We start from the raw sequence: 16,097 nt of genomic DNA, 5'->3' as shown, positions 1-16,097 counted from the left end.
TATTGGTAACATTGAAAATTTTATGTACTTTTATTACTTTTATAGAAATTTTCTATTATAGATGAACTGAAGAACGATACTCAAAGTGAGACAGAGGCCACATTTTAATGATTCTGGATCCTGGAAATTGAATAATAACTATTTTCAACAAAACTTCAGGAATCATGCTGACTGCCCTTCGACTACAGGCAGACACAATTTACAGACATAAAATATTCACATGAGCTAACCGGCCTACACTGCCAGTCCACAACTTCATTTTTATGTGCTACCGTGATATCATCGTTCCCAAGGATCAGATACGTTTTTCTTCACAGAAACAACTTTTTTTTTCCGCAATTTTACATCCCACAACAATGGTTATTCTGACTCAGTTTCCATCCTTAAGCCTCCCAAATAGCGCAAAGCATGACGAGAATGTCCTCTTTCCTTAGCAGTAGGTATCAATCTCCCCCAAAAACGCAAGGTCCGCAACCAACGAAGAGAAAGACATTTCAAAGGAATTTGATTTATTTGCACCCAATCCATCTTCGGCGAGCTTTGTCAGCAAGTATGCTGTCGTTCCTCGGAAATGCGTCGAGTTTCTTGTTTTGGCTACCCGCGAAAGCAGTGATCTCTGCTGGTCTGACGATGCTTAAAATTCTTGGCACGACCGGGTTTAATTGTTTCCCCTCGACAAGATTCGTGCGAGATGAGCGCTGAACGTGACAACCATCATCGTTACCACTTCGCCAATCTCGTGCGCCAAGTGGGATCATAATGTACCCAAGCAGCACATATGGGATCAAACCGGCAGAAGGTTCATTAACTATTTATGAACCCCGTCCGCCAGTATGGGATGGATTCGCGTTCCGATCACACCGTGGGACGACGGCAGGCGGCTATGATCTTGCCGGCTCTGAGTTCATAAACTTGTAACTGCGTGCTTAACAGCAATTTCAATGACATAATCACGATAAATCGGCGCATGATGCTGACCGTTTTTTGTTGATTTTTCCCATTCGTATCCGGCAGCAAACGAGAGCAGCCAGCTGATTCAGACGGCATTCTGTCATCGGTTTGTCACGCGAGAAAAAAATGCTTACATTTTCACGATTTTCACCTACTTAGCATCAATCACTCGTACGTACAAAGCGAAACAAATAGCCGTTCCTCATTTGAGGCGCCAAAAAACGGCTATCGGTGATTGACGCATGACACAGCATCGTTTTCGACTAGAGGGAAATCTGAAACGCCATGTCTTCATATGTGAGCTCTGAAAAGAATAAAATATCCTCCATTACAGGTTATTTGAGAAAGTAGTACGCAATGATGTACACCTTGCTTTTGTAGATCACGTTTGACAGAACGCCAAATTGGCAGCTGCGATAAATTATACTTTGCCTGTGTGATTGAGACAAAGGATCGTAAAATTATTTGTATGTCGACACAATGTCATTTGTTCATTTGTCTATTAATTATCAAATGTGCCAATCCGAAGAGAAAGATGTCTTTGATAAAGCCTAGAAGTATAGGGGAACTGTTCCGTTTTTCATCGCACTGAACATATATTCATCTCATCGCAAAACAAAGAAATACAGCACCAATCTCGTCGCTTGTTTTTGCTAACACGCCTGCTCATTGGTGAAAAAAAAAACAAAAATAAGAAACAAACCAAATTCTGTTTCATTGATTTGTTTTTGATGGGATGGAAATAGGAGCTATGGGATGAAGTGCCGAACCGTTCCCCTATCTATTGTATGATGACAACAACTAGCACCGGTGTCCGAGTATAGGAAAGTAGCTTCAATACATACTTCATCAAAAATAAAAACTCGAGCATACATGCGACGAATAGAAGATGAGTATAATTCAGTTATTATAATACCAAGCTAATAATAATACCAACATGACGTGTTCTTGAGATATTTGGGAGATATTGAATACCAAATCAACACCTTGTTTATGTATGGCTGAGGTATTTGTCAAGCTCACTTGAATAAATGAAGAATATGGCATTGAGGTATCATACCCACTTGAGTTATTGCTTTTTATTGAAGCCAAAATCTTTATACTTGTGGCATCGGTCAGCAATTTCTTTTTGCTTACTCACACCTTAATATACACTTCAATATTGTTGTGTCTGTGTGCCAATCAGTGTTGGGAAAAACTCAAAATCTCAAAACTCATGAACGATTCAATTCTATCTCGGTTATGGTACATGACGACGCTGAGGTGCGCAACATTGAACATTGCCCTTAACATTGAAGAAACGGCCCGTCGACCAGTGTGAGATTTATCTGCAGACATTCTGAGGAACAGATATTGCTGATTGCCATACCTTGAGTAACTGCGAATGTCGCGGACCAAACTAGTTTGAAGCGGAATGAAGGTGACATGATGAAAAAAGGTTTCTTTTAGAAAAGGGTTGTTTGGCCGAAACCCATTCGGCCGAAAGCCATTTGGCCGAATGCCACTAGGCCGAACAAACCATTAGGCTGAAACCCATCTGGCCGAAAGTCATTTGCCCGAATAGATCATTTGGCCGAAAAGGTCATTTGACCGAACAAGTCAATTGGCAGAGGAAGTTATTCAGCTGAATTTGTTATCTGGCCAAATAGGTCATTCGGCCGAATATGTTATTCTGCCAAATAGAAATTTTCACAGTGAGAAGTGAGAAATGAAGAGTGAGAAGTGGGACTCATTTCTTACTGAAAAGTGAGAAGTGTAAAGTGAGTAGTGAAAAGTCACACTTCTCACTTTGCACTACTCTCTTTTCACTTTTCAATTATTGGTGAGAAGTGGGGCGCTAACTTCTCATTTCTCACTTTGAAAAGTGAAAAATTAGAAGTGAAAAATGATTAGCAAGAAATGAGAAGTGCGACGTCCCACTTCTCACTGTGAAAAATGAATAGTGCGATGTGAAAAGTAAGACGTCTCACTACTCACTTCGCACTTCCCACTTTTCACAGTGAGCAGTAAGAAGTGAGAAATTATTAGTTAAAACTGAGAATTGAGATCCTAAGAAGTGGGGTCCCCTAAGCCGTGCGATAAGTAGCGCGGCTACATAGCAAGACTATGCTGAGGGTGGCTGGGTTCGATTCTCGGTCCGGCCTACGAAATTTTTTGGTTGGAAATTGTTTCGACTTCCCTCTTCTTCTTATTGGCATTACATCCCCACACTGGGACAAAGCCGCCTCGCAGCTTAGTGTTCATTATGCACTTCCACAGTTATTAACTGCGAGGTTTCTAAGCCAAGTTACCATTTTTGCATTCGTATATCATGAGAGGCTAACACGATGATACTTTTATGCCCCCATCCGAAAATTGTCTAGACCGGCACCGGGAATCGAACCCAACCACCCTCAGCATGGTGTTGCTTTGTAGCCGCGCGTCTTACCGCACGGCTAAGGAGATCATCGTGTTATCTATATGATATACGAATGCAAAAATAGCAACTTGGCTTAGAAGTTGAAGGGTGATTAGTGCAATGTGAGAAGTGAGACCTCTCACTACAACTTTGCACTTCTCACTTTTCACAGTGAGAAATTAGTAATGAGGAGTGAGAAGTGAGACTTCTTTTCTTACTTAGTTTTGATAATTTCTCATTTCTCACTGAAAAGTGAGAAGTGTAAAGTGAGTAGTGAAACGTCACACTTCTCACTTCGCACTACTCTCTTTTCACAGTGAGAAGTGAGAAATTATTAGTGAGAAGTGAGAAGTAAAACGTCTCTTCTCTCATTTCGCACTACACATTTTTCACAGTAAGAAGTTGGAAAAGATTAGAGAGAAGTAAGAAATGAAACGTCTCACTTCTCATTTCTCACTTCTCACTACTGACTGTTAAAATGAATAGTTTACACAGCGAGAAGTGAGAGGTGAGAAATTATTAGTGAGAAGTGATCGGTGAGGCGTTTTAATTCTCACCTCGCGCTACTAATTTCTCACGTCTCACTGCGAAAAGTGAGAGTTGCGAAGTGAGTAGTGAGACTTCGCGCTTTTTACTATTTTGCACTATTCATTCATCACAGTGAGAAGTGAAAAATGAGGAATGAGAAGTGAGACGTTTCAATTCATTTCTCATTCCTTACTTATCACTTCTCATTGTGAGAAGGCTAAGTCAGAAGCCAGTCGATAACAGAGCACTGAAGAAGTTTTCAAGTACACAGAAAAAAATAATGAGAAGTAATCAGCGCGTAAATAATAAAGACGTGGAAAATTACACTATTCTGGACGTACATGTATCTTTTCCAACAAATTCGCCCTAAATGTATGCAATTTACATAGCATTATGACACTTATTCGTATAAAAAGTGACATAATGCAATACAAATTGCATACATTCAGGTGATAATGTCGTTTTAATTTACGCTCTTTTTGGCATTCCCTTTATGTGCATTACTTTCGTGTAAATTTCAACAACTTTTTCTATCTGTGTAGAAAACGAAATACGTATCTGGTTGATACATAAGTAAATATAGCGGAAGTAAATGGAAGTTCAAAATATTTTAACCTCGATATAACTGCTTCTTTATTTGCCCTAGATCACTCAATATGTTTCTACTATGGACCTTTGGAATAACTCATAGTTGATGGTACGGTTATTGAATGGTCCCTTATGAAATTGTTCAATTTGTCATAGAGTAATCATTGATTTTTGCGAAGGCTGTATACGCTGTATCAATTTTATATTGTGTAGGAATCATCATGAGGAAACGCTATTAAAGCCACCCTTTCTTGTGTTCTATTCTAATGTGGTCTAATTTGTAAGCAAGCCAAAACTTTGGTCCCAACACCAACTCAAACTGTTCCAGCCCGTGTAAATCAGCTTACCCAAATAGATCCACCAGCCGGCATCGCGGAATCAATTAAGGGAAATAATACAAGGCATTAGCAGAAGAAAATACAATTGAAATGATTTGAGAAATTCAGAGAACATACTTCTGCAAACAATCATTCGCATCGACGAGATGGCTTCCCCAGCAACCGGAACAGCAAACCCCGGTAGCACTCTCCGTCCGATGATTGATGGCATAATAAATACGTTTGAGTGTTGTACCACGGAAAGTGCAGTATTAAAACCATTTTTTTCTTCTTTCGCCTTCCTCCAGTCGGCCGGTCGCCAGTCCTCATCCCATTTTCGGAGGAACTGTATTGAATGCGAGTTTTAATGTTTGCCGTAAATTTTATTCAATTAACTCCGAATATGCTGGAACCAGTAAATTCTGCAAAACTGAGGCATCCATTCTTGGCTGTTTTGTACACTGGTTTTAGCTGTAGGGGCGTATTTTTTGTCTGCTTTGAAGATGTCACCTCGAATGGCGATGGAGGACGCCGTCAGTTTGTTTTTTTGGTGACACGATTTAAGCTTATACTGCAACCATAAACATAGCACACGTCCGTTCCAATTGCTGATGAATAGGTCATTAGTAGTGATTTATCGTACTCGGTAAGTCAGACTGCTGGAAAATAAGTCAGTCAACAACGTGTGAAATATAACGATATTATACGAGGTGTCGTCTACCTTGTTACTGGTGGGTGGCTTGAAATGGCTGAACCAAATTTGAGCACATGATGAGCTTCACCCGAAATGGAAATATGTTGCAAAAAAGGGAAATCATTTATTTGTTATGCTTGATTTGCAAGTCAACACTTGAAGGCTGCTATAGACGGGTTAAGTATGTAGATAGGTGAAGGTCTAAAAACACGCTTGCTGGGGAAGTTACAAACTAGTCAAAAAGTTGTGGAATTTTTCTTTTGGATAAAATCATAATATAATTTATCAATATCAATAATATCAATTTTCGCGGAGAGTGTGAGCGAGTTAGTTTGTATCTTTGAACGTTTTCTCGTTTTCGCTTAATGATTTCTAAGTGGAAATTCGCGTAAGTGAGCAGCCTTGAAATTTGTGTTTCATAATTTAATTTCAAAATAAAATGAATATGGTTACGTAGAATAAACATTTTACCAATGTTCTTATTAGTTACTACTTGGTAATAGATCTGATGTTGGGGCTATCCAGCGTGGACAATTTCTCAAATAAATTTTCAAAAATTTGTATGAACTGTGGACATTCGGCATACCCCCCTCCCCTTAAATAGTCCACGTGGTATATGAACAGCCTCTGAGACATTTCGAAATTGTCCAGTTTCAATAAACAGATATCTGCATATAATAGGGACCATAAAGAAAAAGTTATTTAATTATTCTTCAACAGGTTTCAATTTAGATTCGTTTAGATTAAGAATCTTTTGAACTTGAATTGGTTTTTCATTTTCACCGAGAAAAACAAATTCAAGTTCGAAAGATTATTTAATTATTTAAAAATAATAAGGATCAACAATGAGTTTTACGATAAAAAAAATAAAGTTGATTGGAAAATCATCGAACAGCAGCGTTCAAAAGCCGTTATTTCATGCGACTCATTAAGTCACAACCTTTACCGCAGGTACACCGTGTCAAGAGCCATTAAGGCTTTACATATCCGGATAATCGCTAGCAAATGAGGTGTTTTCCATTCCACTAGCAGTGTGACGATAATCCAGTAATTATGTCAAGCAATAAAATGAGGTTGATTTCAACAATGATGTTTTTTACCGACACTATGGCGCGCAAGAATCATTATTGTAGAAGCATGCCACAATCAGATTGAGCCATTTACGAGGAAAAACGAAACAGTTGGTGACATCAGAAAAAGAGGATACACTAACTTCCATCTTCGGCATGATAAATGTGTTTTCGTTGTGGACCACGTACTATAAATATGAAAACGATGGATCGACTTCCTCTCTTGCCTATATCGCGAATCGATGCAATGCCCTGCCGCGCGCCTTCACCACCGCGAATGGATGTATTTATATAGCGGCATGAACGCAGTAAATCAAAATTTCTGATGATAGAGATCGAAAAAGTGCAAACTTGCCATATTCCTCTTCGTCCGAGAATGAGGGGAGTTTTGGTCCAGGAATTAAGTTAGGCGTAGAAGTATCAATGTGATAGGAAAGTTTGTAAATTTGCTGAAGATACATACTGAGATTAGAGTTAGTGGTTATGGCGTTCTCATTCGTTGATTGTTTTGACGCCTGGCCCATGGGCGTAGCCAGGATTTCGAGAAGGGGGGGGGGCAACTTTTTTGGTCTTCCAAATCGTAGTTTTATAGTAGTTTTATAAAAACACATGAATATTAACACCTGAAACCAAATCCAAACCAAATCGAAACAATAATGATTAAAACTATAATGGATTTAAAAATGCGTGATTTATTATTCATCAGATATTTTTAAATAAAGTGAGAAAAATATTAACGAACTTAGTATTCTGAAAGAATATTAAATCGGCTATAACAATTATTATAAAAATCCTGCATTCTTCCATAAGTTTAAGAAAACTAGAACCATACATCTGAATTTCTAAACAAATCCTCTCTGAAATAATATTTATTATAAAATAGGCAGAAAAATCAATATGCAAGCTTTATCCAGGAATTCCTTCGACAATTGCTCCTGGCATTCTATCCGAAATTCTATCAGGGATTCTTTAGGAATGCCTCCAGCAACATCTTCAGCAGTGTCTTCAGGAATTCCACCATAAACTTTGCGGGAATTGATTCGAAAATTCCACCATTATTTACTCCAAGAAAATCTTCACGTACTTCTTTATAAGTTCTGCAGAATTCCCTGCAATAATTCAAATTATTTCGTGCTGTTTCCCATAATTTTTAAAAATAAGAATATTCCGTGGAAATTCCGCAGAAAACATTCCTAAGAAATTCACGAAAAATCTTCGAATTTCTTGTGCGAATTCCATAAAATTTTCCGTGAATTGTTTCGAATAATTTCTTGTGAAAATTTCAAAGAATTTCTCCAGGATTCCACCGGAAATTTATACAGAAATTATACCGAAAATGAAATCAACAATGGAATTTTCGGAGGAGTTCCTAGATTAATTCGCAATGAAATCCTGAAAGAATTCCGGTGAAAACTTCAAGATTTCCACTGGGAGATCCCCAGTAGTTTCTCCGAAAATTCCTCCTGGAATTCTCCCAGGAGTTCCACCGGCATTTCCACCAAGAATTTCTCTAGGATTTCCTTCGAGAATTATTCCGGTAGTTCTATCGGCAGTTCCTCTGAAAATTCTTCCGGGAATTTCGGCAGAATTGGAATTTATTTATTTATTATTATTAGGCTTCTTCAGGAATTTATATAGATTTTCCACCAGAAGCTCCTCCGAGAATTTCTCTGCGAGCTCCTCAGGGAATTCTCCGGGAGGTCCTCTGATGATGATGATGGTCCAGCTACAAACCCCAACAAAGGTTTCAGCTAGACGAGATTTGTCTATAAGATGAATTCTCTTGTTTCCGAGAATGCTTCTGGTAGTTTCTTCAGAAATTCTTCCAGAAAATTCCTTCGAGAGTTCCTCCGGGAATTCCACCAGCAATTCATCCGGGAGTTTCTCCGAAACTCCCCTGGAGTTCCACCTGAAGCTATTCCAGGAAATTATTCAGGCTTTTTCAGGAAATCATTTAGGCTTTCTTCAGAAATTAAGCTGGAAATTTCTCCCGAAGTTCTTCCGATAGTTTCACTAGGAGCTCATCCGGGAGGTCCTCTAGGAATTTTTCTAGGAGTTGCTCCTGAAATTCCTCCGGGAGTTCTCACAGGAGATCTTACGGGAGCTCCTCCGGCAGTTTCTTCGGGAATTCCTCCGGGAGATCCATCAGCAGTTTCTACGAGAATCCCTCCGGGAGTTTCAACTGCAGTTTCTCGGGGTATTTTTCTGAAAAGGAACTCCCAGAGTAATTTCCGGAGGAACTCCCGGGGGATTTTCTATAAGAATTTCCGGAGAAATTATCAGAGGAATTCTCTGAGGAACTGCCGGTGGAACTTCTGGAAGAATTTATTGAAGAACTACAGGAAGAATTTCTGTAGGAAATCCTGGAGGAACTCGTAAGAATTCTAGGATGAACTCCCAAAGGAACTTCCGTAAGAATTCCAGGAGGAACTCCTGGAGCAATTCTTAAAAGAACTTCCCGGAGGAATTCCTGTAAGAAGTCCCAGAGAAATTCTCCGAAGAACTTCTGGAGGAATTTATAGATAAATGCCTAAAGAAATGCTAAATGAATTCTGGAAGAAAGCCTGATTGAATTCCCGAAGGAACTACTGGTGGAACTTCAGAGGAACATCCGGTAGAATACCCTAGAGGAAGAGAAAAAATATTTCTGAAGGAACTTCCAAAATCCCATTTCCCGTGCAATTCCTGCCAATTATCGTCCAGGAATTCCCTGTAAAGTTCCTGGAGATATTACCGGAGAATTTCTTGGAAAAACTCATGGAAGAACTCCCGGATGAACTCCCATAAGCACTTCCGGAGGAATTCCCACATGGAAGTCCTGAAATAATTCTTAGAGAAGTTCCTAAAGGAATTTCCGAAAAAATATCTGAAGGAGTTCCCAGAAAAATACCAGGAGGAATTAATGCAGAAATTCCCAGATGAAATCCTGAAAGTATTCCCAGATTAATTGCTGAAGAAAATCTCTGCGGATTGTTCCGAAGAAATTTCTGGAAGAACTCTTGGCAGATATCCGAGTAAATTCCGAGTGAAGTCCGGAAGGAATTCTAGTACATTTCCGCGGAAAATCTCCCGGAGAAATTCCTGAAGGAATTCCTGGAGAAGTACCTGAAGAAACTCCCGAAAAAATACCTGTAAGAATTTCTGGGGAAATATACTTGGACGAATTCCAGAAGAAATTCATGAAGATATTTCTATAGGATTTCTTGAAGGATATTCTGAAGTAATTGCCGAAAGAATTCCAGATTGGAATGCTAGTTGATTTCGCTATTGAATGTTTGGAGGTATTCCTGAAAATTTCCTGGAAGTAATCCCGTAGGAATTAAAGGAAGAGTTCCGAGAGAAATGCCCGGAGAAGTTCCTAGAAGAATTTCCGAAGGAATTTCTTATAGATTTACAAGTGAAATTATGGAGCTAAATCGGAGGATTTCCGCCAAAAATTTTTGAAGAAACTTCTGGTAGAATGTTGGGAAGAAATTCCATATGTATTGTTGCGGGAGCTATTGGCTGGTGGCTTCGAACCGATGCTTACAACAAATAAAATACATATTTGTGATTCATTAGCTAAAAAGCTGAAATAATATATTTATTGATAGTTATTTACATAATTAGAAATAATGTATAACTCACAATTTCGGTGATTTGTCTGAAGCCGATTGCCTCCTTGCCAACAGAACCTCCACACTCGCTAAACAAGAGGTTTTGTTGTTATTCCTTACACATCTAAATTGGTTGATTTATAGCTAGGGGTGAGTATTATGCAATGAGGTGCGAAATGTAACATGTATTCTTGACGGAACTCTCGGATGCATGCCTGAAGGAAATGCCGGATTCTTCCTAAAGAGAGAATATCCGTAGAAATATCTAGAAGTAAATCTTGGAGAGAAGGAAAGATATCTTCAAGGAATTTCCTCGTGAATTTCCTAAAAAAAATAGTGGGGGGTTTCAGGATAAGAAGGAATTACAATTACATGAGAAGGATTTTCGAACGATTTTCAGAGGAATTTGTGGATAACTTTCCGGAGGAATTTAGAAGTTCCCAGGGGAGCTTCTAGAAGGATTTCAAGGAGAATTTTTGAGCTCGAAATGTTTCGAGTTGTTTTGAACTTTCATATATTATGGATCCTGGATGCCCTAATAAGTTTTGGGAATTTTTTGAATTTCAACCACCATATGATTGAATCGTAAAGTGCACATGTTTGAGGGAATTAATTTCAGTACCCGTTCAATCTTTCCACAATTTAGGCCCCCCCCTGCCCCCCCTTGGCTACGCCCATGGCCTGGCCTACAATTTAGTTTGTCTGTTTATTTCTCGAAACGAAAACACTACCAAGAAGAGAATACGACAGTAAAAGTTCGAAGTTTATTGCCAACTTTAGCAAGCTTCTGTCGAAAGTGGTGATTGTCTCCTAAGATAGCGATTCAACAACGCGGTAGGTGATGGTGGAGCAATTTGGTCCATTTGAACGTATTGGGGAGTTCAACTTTTTGTAATCTGCATATAGTAGAATTTTTATTCTTTTAGTTTATTATCTAGGACTGGAAATTGTAAGACGACACCCAAGCAGAAGCGACGACTCGATAACAGCAGTTGGTATGAACTTTGTGTGCGGTTCTATCACAAACGCCCGAATGACACTCGCCCGAATGACAAACGCCCGAATTTCATTCGCCCGAAAAGAACAAACGCCCGAAAAGAACATTCGCCCGAAAAGACCATTCGCCCGAATAAACTCTTCACCTTACTTGATGAAAAGATTTTTTGTGACTAATAAAAAGAAATAGTATATTTGATTTCCTACTTATCTCATATTTTGTTGTACACGTCTCTCACATGTATCTAAATATTTGTTTTGTTTATGTGTGAAATAATAAGAAAAATAAAGACGTTATGTATTTTCTATTTCATAATATTCAAATAATGACTTTGATTTCTTTATATACGTATGCATAAAGTCCTTTAAGGTAGCTTCACACCTCGGTAATTTGGTCCGCAGATTGTTTCCCCAGGGCACAGGGACCAAAATCCGGCGGAAAACTTTCCCGAGGTGTAAAGCCCCATTTAACATTGATTATAAATAAAATCTACTTATCACTGTCTTGCAGTCCATTTACATAAAAAAGTCAGTTTCAATCGCTCAGCATTGTTGAGCTAATCATATATTTAAATATGTTTTATGTATGCTGGTCACTAGAGTAATGCAAATTTTGAATTTTTCGTCCCCCGATGCTTAAAAGATTGCATTTGCCCTTTTTAAAATCCTCCTACATTTTTTAGCTAATTTGGATGTAATTTGAGTGAGCACGTGCGGTTTGAAGTTTGTATGAAAATTACTATGAAAACAGTAACTTTCATGGAAAACAGTTCCCCAACGCTTCCCTTTAAGCTCTAAAAACATGTGAGTACATCGGCAACATAGGAAATTTTACAAGGAAACAGGTCGTCTTTGTTGCGAAACGATTTGGTGCTTGCAAGAAAAGTTATTAGGGAATACTGAATCGTGGGAAATTCAATTTAACACGTAAAAGGGAGCAGCAGGGACTATGTCCAAGGGCTTGACGATCCCTCCTCAGGCCATCTGCGAGTTGTGGCGCCTGCCTAGCGAACGTGTGCCGCTCAAAGCGCACAAGCCCAAGTCATGGTGTTAGGTGGGACGCTAAACAACCCTGACACGACGGCCCTCCGATGAGACAGTAGGTTTGCACAGGCCCAATAAGCCGCCTGTAAAACCAAAAATTACGAACAATATAAGAGATAATACGACTCGATATCGACTCGACAAAGATCTAGGCGACGAATAAAGGATCACGATTGGAAGCTTGGAACATGGAACTGCAAGTCGCTAGGTTTCGCAGGTTGCGACAGGATTATTTACGATGAATTACATCCCCGCAACTTAACGTCGTGGCCAGGCTTCCTAAAATCTCACGCATACACGAATGTGACCGTGAGCGATGCGACAACTCGGCTCATTTTTGTTTTGTTTTGGAGAGGCGCAACAACAGAGCATACACAATTTTACTTATACGAATGTGCCTTGCCGCATGCACTTCGTTTTACGATGTGCCACATGGAAGCAAATCTCATCGCATCTCCTGCTCACCGTGCTTTGTTTTGAGATAGCTGTGAGACAAACTCATGTGCAACAGCGCATTGAGATATCTCATGTGCTTCTCTACTTTGCTTTGCCATCTTCGTTATGAACTACCTACTAGGATACTACATCGATGAATGGGAGAATGTTGGAGTAGCTTCAATCATACACACAATTCGTTCCGTCGCACTTTGTTCGGATTAAGTCCTGATTTGCAAAATTGGCAATTGGTATTTTGAAAAATAATTCCACAGAACATTGTACCTACCTACTATGATTGAATGAACATTTTTTTAGTTTTCGGCTGATTTATTTTAAGCTGGATTATGTACTTCATTGATTTGATTTCGCGCGCGTTCTAATATATGGGACCCCGTCGGGGAACGGGGTTCCGCAAAATTGCATCAAGCGCCTTATTGACCATATCAATTCAAGCGCACATTATTGATGTGAAGGGTGGTCACTAAAAAACGGGAATTTCAATACATCAATACTTATTTATGAGAACATTAATGCTTTCTGATAAAAATGTTCATATGTGAACTAATCCTTAGAATATGCAGAAAGTTGTCGCCCACACACTTTTACTTCGGCATGTTCAGTTGTTTACAGCATGCCGTCGAAAGCATGAGGCAAGTACTGAAGCGCAGATTGTACATTTTTGCCTTTCTCGTACAACTAAGTTGTACCGAAAGGCTATCATTTCACTCCAAATTCGAACTTTTGATAGAAGTCCCGGAGACCCATAGCGTTATATACCATTCGACTCAGCTCGATGAGCTGAACAAATGTCTGTCTGTCCGTGTGTGCGTGTGTGTGTGTGTGTATGTGTGTGCGTGTGTGTGTGCACAAAATGCCATAAAAAACATTAGCCAAATTTTCACATAGAAACTCTTAACTGATTTTCTTGCAACAAGTTGCATCCGACAGAGACTAAAACGCTGTTGATCACTATTGAATTTCATAATAATTGCAAATTGCAAAAAATAGATAATATTAAAATAGTGATGAGATATAGTGACATAGAACAATAATGTGTTATGAAAAATGCCTTGCATCTATGAATATTTTTAAAGTTTATCCGCGGCTTGCTCCCATTAAGAGTTTCATCGTACTATAAAGATGCTCGTGTTGCACGCATTTAGGCGTAAGTATGCTCTTCGTTCAGTTTCATAGTTCTGTGAAATTGTCCGAAAGTCAAAATTCGAACATAGGAAATTCGAGAAACTTTTGGCAGCGCCATCTGTCGTCTACTAGTGTAAATTTTCTATCAACATTAGACGGTGTAACTGTTTTGCCTTTCTTGTACATCATCGAGGTGTAAGCGTAAAGGCTACATTTATTACCTTTTTGCGCGAGAAAGGCGCCATCATCGCTAGGTGGATTAATCTAGGTTTTTACAAGCGAACAGGATTGTGGAAAAAGTAAACGGTGGATAATTTTAAGCGTGAAAATGTTTCGAAAACTATTAAAGAATTTTTGGTCTACTGAGCTTCATTGTATAGGCCAGAGACACGAAGCAACTCATCAATAGGATCAGAAGCATCATCCGGAAATTGCATTCGTCCAGCGATCATTTGATACATGTAAGATTAAAACAACGCCACACGGCGGACCACGGACCACATGTTATTATTCATTAATCTAAATTTAAAGACTTAGCCCAACTTTTTATATAACGTATATCAGATTGAACTGTACTGCTTTGTATTTTTCTTCGCGAGCCATTCTTTCCATTCCCACTTTTTAGTGGCCCAATAATATGATAATATCCGTTAGGATATTATCAGTTATGGGATTGATGGATATCCGATACGATTTGTGATCATTTGGATTAGCTATGTACTTGGGAGAAAAAAATTGGAAATTTGTCATAGGTGTTATTTAGCAGAACCCTGGCCAGATCACATATTGCAACCACCTTTGCTATCATGCGCATGTTTTTCATGGCAATCAACCAATTCCAAGGTTCACAACCCAACTTCTAATAAATCATACGAAAATTACAAAAAAAAGATCATTTAATTAACGTAAAAGGTTCTGAGGAGTTTGCTTTTTGCCTTTCTCGTATACTAAGTATACGGAAAGGCTATAGAACTGCTCCAAAACCGAACTTTTTATAGAAGGCTCGGAGACCCATAGTGTTATATACCAATCGACTCAGCTCGACGAATTGAGGTGATGTCTGTATGTGTGTATGTATGTGTGTGTGTGTGTGTACAAAATGTGAGACACGTTTTGGGCATTTATCATTATCCGATTTGCTCGCAACAAGTTGCTTTCGACGCGGAATGCAGTCCCATTGGTTCCTATTTAAAATTAGATCGATTGAACTTTGCGTTTCGGAGTTATGGCCAAAAACTGTTTTTACGTGCAAAAAAGCAAATGCTCCAATCTGGACTCGAACTCGTGATCTCTTGATCGGGAAGCGGCTACTACACCACAGCACCATCAATACACATAGCATGTGATAAGATACATACAAATATGAATCATCGAATTGGGCATATATTCATTACCTCTATAAGCATCAGAGTTTATCCTGCTAGGGTACCGATTCCTATACTGGAAGTATTAATGAATCGAGAAAAGAAAATATTAGCTTTTACCGTTGGTTATTGAAATATACAGTTTCAATACATTTACTTAGAGCAAGATTGTCGGTGGTGAGTATAAGCCGTTTGGCAGCGCAGTATCATTAATTGACACTTTTCCGGTCGCTACTAAACGCGCTGCTAAAACAGTAGCGCAGCGGACAGGTGATCAAATTTGGTAGCGCGATAACAGCGCTGCTATTTGATGAACTATTAAACGTCATGTGTACGGAATGCAGCCACCAAAATGATAACCGAAAATAGTGACCAGTGCGAAAAAGAGTGACTAAACTAAAATGACAGCGTTGCGAGGATGATCAAAACACTCGCGCCCAGTAATGATGGTCTAATAGATAAACTATTGAAATCGCTTGGATACGCTGTTACTTTAATTGAGATAAAAGTAGATTCACTATTGATTCGAGGATGTTAATGCAAAATTATATTGGTATAATTGCATAATTACATCCAAACTAGTAGACACATATGTGTATAATAATGGGAAGTATCAATAAGAACCCCTCAGGTTACGGGTGCTCTATGCAAATTACTAAATAGTAATTTGGGGTGACCTTTTTACGATAGGATATCCGTTCAATAATTAAAAATCCTCTTCTCTGCTAAACGTTTAGACATAACTTTTCTCATGTCTTATTGCTATCAAGCGCTAAGAAAAGCACAAATACCCTATATAACAGCCTGTAAATACTCCTCAGTCGTCATATAGCAATTTCAAAAAGCATCGTGCTTTGTTTAACACGTTCAACGCTTTCCCGTTCGAGTGCGCCTAAAAGAAGGAAAGGCAATGTGCCGTCGCGCAGTGGTGGTCCCCCATACAAATGCTCGACTAAACCTACGATTGCGC

General features: G+C 39.0%; 1 protein-coding gene across 1 annotated transcript in view; it reads left to right on the top strand.

Moving 5' to 3' along the window:
* LOC134220218 (cardioacceleratory peptide receptor-like) overlaps positions 1–16,097 on the top strand; it is a 365,520-nt gene that overhangs the window by 144,195 nt on the left and 205,228 nt on the right. The gene's annotated exons all lie outside the window — the stretch shown is intronic.

Source organism: Armigeres subalbatus, chromosome 3, assembly GCF_024139115.2.
Source record: "Armigeres subalbatus isolate Guangzhou_Male chromosome 3, GZ_Asu_2, whole genome shotgun sequence".
NCBI classification, from domain to species: domain Eukaryota; kingdom Metazoa; phylum Arthropoda; class Insecta; order Diptera; family Culicidae; genus Armigeres; species Armigeres subalbatus.
The sequence above is the reverse complement of the archived record's forward strand: the minus strand, read 5'-3'. Positions and strand labels throughout refer to the sequence as shown.